Here is a 7,123-nt window from a genome sequence, read left to right as displayed (position 1 = left end):
TCCTCCCCTCTCCCCTCCTCCCCTCATGCCCGCTGTGCTCTTCCTCCCTATGGAGCTGTGGTTGGACAGCCTAGGCCATGTGCCCGTCCCTAGACCAATCACTGTGATTAGACAGATGGAGCCGCTGTGATTGGATGGCCTTGGCCACGTGCCCACTCCTGGACCAATCACTGTGGTCGTACAGATGGCGTACTGTAATTGGACAGCTTGGGCCATGTGCCTGTCCCTGGACCAATCCCTGCGATGGGAGAGATGGGCACTGTGATTGGCGGCCCTCCTGGCGGGGCTGGGTGGCGTTCTGGGGCGGGAGCCACAGCGTCTAGCGGGGTGGAGGGTTCGGTTCCGCTGCTGCCTTGATGGCGGTCGGGAGACGCTGGGCGCGGAGCTGGGGCGAGGGCACCCTGAGTCGGTCAGTCTCTGAGGCCCAGGCACGGCTCCGTGCTCCTGAACCCTTGGAAACGTCGGGCCCAGCGCAGCCAGCCCCAGCCCGGGGATGGCCGTGCCGTTCCGTTCCGCTAAGGGGCTGGTGGCCTCTGGAGGCCCGTGCAGGCTCCTGGTGGCCGGGGACTGGGGCAGGAGTGGGCGGTGCCTGCGGAATGGAAACAGGGTTTCCTCTTTGTCGAAGTCAAAATAAAACGCAGGCGGATCTCTACATTGCGTGCGTTTTATTCCGGAGGAAAGGCTCGCAGTTCGGGGCCCGCGCTCAGGCTGGGCGGCCTCGGCCTCCGACGAGTAAAGGCAAGGCTGCGGCTCGGGGAGCAGAAGGTCGCCGTGGGCCTGGGAACGTGGGGCGCTGGAAACGCCCGGAGCCGCGAGCCCCGCTGTTGGGCCAGGCCGGGCAGAGTCGGCCCTGGGGTCGCAGCCCCGGTCGCAGCAGCTGCAGAGGAGGATGCTTTCCGGTGACAGCAGTTTCGGCAGCTGGACTGGCAGGGAATCGCACTCCTAGAGCAATGTCTTGGACTCCGAGTGCTTTCCCCTCCGCCCCCAACTCTCTGTAGTTGGGTGTGACAAGAATGACCCAATTTCTACTATCACCTTTCACAGGGCGAGGACCATGTTCTGGAATTAGGTCGTGCTGATGGTTGCACAATCTTATCAATACCCTAAACATCACAGAATTGCGTGCTTTAAAATGGTTAATTTTATATTATAGCTCAATTTTACAATGCCAGGGAAAATTTCTTACAACGTAACACTAACAGAAACAACCCAGTTCAAAACACAGCAAAGATTCGAGCAGACTTTCTTAAAAAGAAGATACACAGACGGCAAGTAAATACACGAAAAGATGCTCGACATTGTTAATGATCAGGGAAATGCAAGTTAAACCCACACAAAGCTGCCACTGTACACCTATTGGAGTAGCGGAAATAAAAAGACCAACCTTGCCAAGCACAGGTGCCGAGACGGAGGGGTGTTCCTGCATCGCTGTGGGGTCTTAAGGTCGCACAGCCAGTTTAGAAACCAGCTCGGCTGTTTCTTTAAGAAGTACGTCACATCTACCCTACAACTTCACCTATTCACCTACGATTGAACTCCTAGGCATTTACCCACGGGAAATGAAAGTGCTTGTCCCACAAAGACTTGTACATGAGGCACATTCAACTTTATCTGTAACAGCCCCAAATTGGAACTACCCAGCTGTCCATCAAGAGGTGAATTGTCAACCATGTATCATAACCACACAATGGACTGCCGCTCAGCTCAGCAACAAAACAGAATGCTGTTACTCACGACAACATGAATGGATTACAAAATAATTATGCTGTGTGAGAGAGACCAGAGGGGAAAAAACGTACATTTGTATGAAATTCTAGACGGTGAAAATTAATCTACAACAACAAAAGATCAGTGGTTGCCAGGCTCAGAGGAAAGGTTGAGAGGAGGTGTTAGGAAGGGGCAGAAACGACTTCTCGGGGTGACCGGAACATTTATGACCTGGGTCCCGCTGATGTTCCCGCTGGCGTGGAAAACAATGGCGTGGAAAACATGTCAAAACCCGTAACATTGTACATGTTAAATATGTGAGGTTTGTTGTATGCCAGTGATACTTTGATAAAGCTGTTTTTTTTTTTTTCTCAAAGGAGCCCATCCCTGGGGCTGCCCCGCTGTCCCTGGTCAGCTGCTGTGTCCCTTCGTAGGACTGGCAGGCGAGCGCCGGATGAAGCCTCGGCCCTGGGAAGGCCTTAAGCCTCTCCACTCCTCCCTGGCACTGAAGCTGGGCCTCCCTCCTGGGCCCCCCCAAACTGGGGGATTTGCAGGGGCCAAGACAAATAAATCCCAGCCAGCAGGTGGGGCAGGAAGCACCGCAGGGAGGAGGGGCAGCACGCAGCCCACAGAGGATGGGGGCAGCTAGAGCAGCAGAGTGGCTGAGAAAAGAGAGTTGGGAGGGTCAGGCTGGTGTGTGGGCCTCTGGGCAGAGCTTCGCTCTGAGCATGGCCACCGCCTTCCACTATCTACGCCCAGCCTCTGATGCCTGTGCCCTGCGTACTGTCCCCTCCTCCAGGGTGCCAGGGATGTGGCCCAGGGCTGGCTTTGAACCTCAGGCCTGCTACTTGCTCTAGGGGAGTATATCCCTCACTCCCTAGCCTCAGTTTCCATCCTTTTAAAAGGAGGCCCCCCGGGTTGCCTGCTCTTGACCAATGGGAGGTGAGGAGCTGGTGCTGGAAGGAGCATCCTGTTTGAGGCTGGCACAGAGCTCTGGAGACACCCTCTGTGCTGCTGCCCTTCTGGGTGGAGTGCAGGAGATGCTGGGAGGCCCAGGTACCCCGGAGCTCCCTGAGGAAGGGAGAAACCAAGCTTCCCCGCTTCTTCCTCCCTCACCCGAATCTGCCCAGAGAAGATGGGCATGCATCTCCCTCTGCCCAGGGCCCACCCATCAGGCTCTTCTCTCCCCACATCCACTCCCATCCCAGGAGACCGCCCCAATCCGAGAGCCTGGAGAGACCTCCCTGGGACATCCTGCCTGGGTCCGCTGCCCGCAGCTGTGTCCCTCCCCTCAGTGGCGGCCCGCTGGGTGGTACTGTCTGCGTCTGAGAAGCTGAACTTTTCCAGCTGCCAGCCTGCCACAGCCCAGGGAAACAGGATTGCCCCAGACAGAGAACAGAGACACAGAGTGTGGAAAATTGGAGTGACAGCGCTGCGCTGATCGCTTGTTGAGTGAGTGGGCGGGCGGCCTGCAGGGAAATTTACATTTAGATAGTGCATTTCACCAGGCTGGGTCAGGACCACTGACCAGACACCCGCGCTACGGCTGCCGGGCCACGCAACCTGGGCTGCAGGAGGTTCCACGGTGAGCCTGGGAGGACCCACGGTGGGCAGAGCCTGGCTGGGGGTGGGAGGTGACTCCACGCGGCCCCCCAGGCTCCCCCTGTGCACCACCCCCTGCGGTCCAGGGCCCTCTGCACTTCCAGTGGCTCCCACAGCTCTGCACCCACCCTGCCCTGCCCCTGCCAACCCTCCCACGGCTCTCTCCAGAGCCTGCCAGCCTCCCACCTCTGCTGCCCCTCAACCTCAATGGCATGACCTCACATCCCTCACAAAGTCCGCCCTGTCAATAGCCAGCCTGGGAGCAGCAAGAACCTGAAGGGCTGCTCCTTGGTTCAGGGGCAGACTCTGTGCCAGCACTGGCACTTACCACTCGGGCATCCTGCAGTTAGACAAGAGAGAGTCAGGTGCCGCTACAGACAGAATTGCCCCCCGCCCTGTGATTCGTGTGTTGAAGCCCTGACTCCCAATGCCAGGCTACCTGGAGACAGGGACCCTAAGGGACTCTCATCTATAGTGATTGGGTCCCTACAAGGAGAGAGAGGCCCCAGGACATGAGGACACGATGAGAAGATGCCACCTACAAGCCAGAGAGAGAGGCCTCAGGAGAAGCCATACCTGCTGGCACTGGAGTCTTAGACTTCCAGCCTCCAGAACTGTGGGAAGACACGTGTGTGTGTGGGAGCTGCCCAGCACGCTGTTTCCATGATGGCAGCGAGCTGACTAACACTGGGGAAAAGTGGAGGGAAATGGCGATCTTTTTTAACAGAGGATGCTGCTGTTACACCCCTGCAAAATCAACCGAAGCACCCTTCAGTAAGGAGGCTGGGGACAAAACCAATGACAACCAGAAAGAAAGAAAATGGTAAAGATCGGTGCCTAAAAAACCAGCCAGACGTGGTTGCTCTCACCTGTAATCCCAGTACTTTGGGAGGCTGAGGCGGGCAGATTGCTTGAGCCCAGGAGTTTGAGACCAGCTGGGGACCAAGGCAAAACCCAATCTCTACCAAAAATACAAAAATCAGCCAGGTGTGGTGGCACATGCATTTGTGGTCCCAGCTACTTGGGAGGCTGAGGTGGGAGGAGGCAGGAGAGCCGCTTGAGCTCGGGAGGTGGAGGTTGCAGTGAGCTGAGACTGCACCATTGCACTCCAGCCTGGGCCACAGAGCAAGACCCTGTCTCAAAAGCGGGTGGGGGAGAATAAACTTAGGGTAAAATGTGAACCCTGTACAAAAAAGCTTTCAAGTTTTGCTGAGGGATATAAAAAACAGCCTGTCCCAGGATGGGAGAACACAGTGTGGGCTTCAGGATCCAGATATCAGAACACGTCACAGAGCCGCAGGGAGGCCCCACAGGACACAGCAGCGAGTCCACAGAAGAGGCCGAACACGGGCTGCAGGCGACCACTGAGCAGAAAGCCAGGGATAGGCGGAGTGCCTGGCGACCTGGTGCCCGGTTCACTCACAATTGCATTCACCTGCAGATGTAATCTTTGTGTTTTGTTTTCTATGCAAACAAAACACAAAGGCTATAAAAGATTTATAAACCTGACTAATGTAAAAATCATGTTTCTTTTTTTTCACTTTTTCAGACAGAGTCCTGCTCTGTTGCCCAGGCTGGAGTGCAGTGGTGTGATATTGGCTCACTGCAGCCTCTGCCTCCTGGGTTCAAGTGATTCTCTTGCTTCAGCCTCCTCAGTAGCTGGGGTTACAGGCACCCACCACCGCACCAGGCTAATTTTTCTATTTTTAGTAAAGACGGGGTTTGGCCATGTTGGCCAGGCTGGTCTTGAACTCCTAACCTTAAGTGATCCGCCATCTGGCCTCCCACAGTGCTGGGATACAGGTGTGAGCCACTATACCCGACCAAAATCATGTATTTCTAAATGGCGGAAGTTGCCTTCCCACAAGAAAAAGACAAATGGGGGCGGGGGGATTTCAGCACAGGAGCGGAGTGAAAGGCTAACGTCCTCAAAAAGCTCCCAAAAGAAAAAAACAAAGACACTGCAGTGGAATAGCAAGGCAGCGGAGGCGGGAGTGCAGACGCAGGCTCCCACAGCGGCCGGAGTCTCGTCCCTGCCCCCTCAGCGTCCCACCCCACTGAGCCTGCCCCACTCGGGACCCCGAAATCTCCCAGTCTTTGGCCCTGCCGAGGCCACCTCTGTCCTCTCAGGGCATAGCATGTTCACGGGGAAGGGTTAAGCCAGAACTGTCAGCCTGAGGGCGGGGTGGGCTCCTGAGCCCCGGTTATGTTCCTCCAGACAGCACCGGGCTCATCAATCCTGGGGCTCCAGCCCCCGGGCACTGCCCATGTTCTCTGGGGACTTGTGGGGAAGCAATGCCAGCCTCCATGGCTGAGGCGGTCCCAGGCAGCCCTTCTGGGGGACACAGGCCCTCGGGTCCCTGCTTCTGGGGTGCACAGGGGCCTCTGGTCAGGGAGCTGCCCCATCCCCAGAAGCCAGCTGTGCACCCCAGTGTGCGTCCCACTGCTGCTGTCAGCTCTGTGAGTGTTTTACAGAAAACACACTTTATTTGAGGAACTGAGTAGATGGGATGACCCCCCTCCCCTCCCCTCCCACCAGCCTTCCACTTCACTGCACTCCAAGAGGCTGTGTCTCCAGTTCCCCAGGGAGGGGTCAGCTCAAAGGCCCCATCGGGCCTGGCCCCTGTGCCCTGCTGCCAGCCAAGACACTGGATGGAATGGAAGACTTGCCAAAACAACTCTGGGGCAGCAGCGCCTCTCAGTAAGACACACCCACCAGTGTGTCCCGTCAGTCACCGCTGCCATGGCAACAGCCAGAAGTCACCACCCCTTTCTATGGCAACCATTGACAACCCAGAAGTCACGGCCCTCATTCTGTAAAACTCGGCATAAACCACCCCTTAATTTGCATACCATTAAAAGTGGGCATAGTGAGCACAGAGGTGCCTCTGAGCCGCTGCTCTGGACGCACTGCCCATGCGAAGCCCTGCTCTGTGAGGAGGGGCACCTCCCCTCTGCTGTGGCCCCTGCCCTGGATTCTTTCCTGGGCGAAGCCAAGAACCCTCCCAAGCCATGGCTTCAACTTTGGGGCTCGCCCGTCCTGCATCACCAGTGTCCCCTATTCCCCCCCAGTGGCCCTAGTGCCTGCAATGGCCTCCCACGGTGACTGGCTCACCGGGCACCTCCTCCCCACTCCTTTGGTGCCCCCACCCCATGGCCCCAGTGCCCTCCTTCCTGTGCCCCAGAGCCCACCTCTCAGAACTCCCTGGTGCCCCCACCCCAAGGCCCCCAGGGGCCTCCAGGTCTCTAGCTCCAGGACAAGGCCTTCTGTGCCACGGAGATGGCACAGCCTGGCTGCCACCTTGTCCTCACCCTGGAGCATTCCTCTGGGGGGAGGGCCAAGGTCATCCAGAGGTCAGCCAGAGGTCAGGGTGACCCTGGCGGAGGCCCCTCCCACCCTCTGAGCTGCAGAAGTCCCTGCCCACCAAGTGAGTGGTGATTGGCTCAAATCGGGGGGCGGTGTACAACCCGGCTGTGAGGATTGGCTGGGGTGCAAGTGACATAAGCCAATCCGGTCCGATGAGTGTGGACTGCCAGGAGGCCGAAGGCCGAGGACGCAGCTGCCCCAGGCAGGCTGTGGTGCCGAGGCCTTGCGGGAGATGGGGGTGGGCCGGCCCAGGGACGCTGTGTCCTGGCACCCTGAGCCTCTTGGGCCAGCCTGGGCTCCTGCAGAAGAGCAGCAGCCCCTCGGCCCAGTGCGGGTGGGCTGTGGGGGGACCCTGGCAAAGGGGCGAACAGGAAGAGCCGGGGGAGCCCGGGGAGGGGAGGTGTCCGGAGCCCGGGGAAGGGGGGGTGTCCGGAGCCCGGGGAAGGG

This window comes from Cebus imitator, unplaced genomic scaffold, assembly GCF_001604975.1.
Source record: "Cebus imitator isolate Cc_AM_T3 unplaced genomic scaffold, Cebus_imitator-1.0 Scaffold117, whole genome shotgun sequence".
In the NCBI taxonomy this organism is placed as follows: Eukaryota; Metazoa; Chordata; class Mammalia; order Primates; family Cebidae; genus Cebus; species Cebus imitator.
This window is presented reverse-complemented; position numbering follows the sequence as displayed.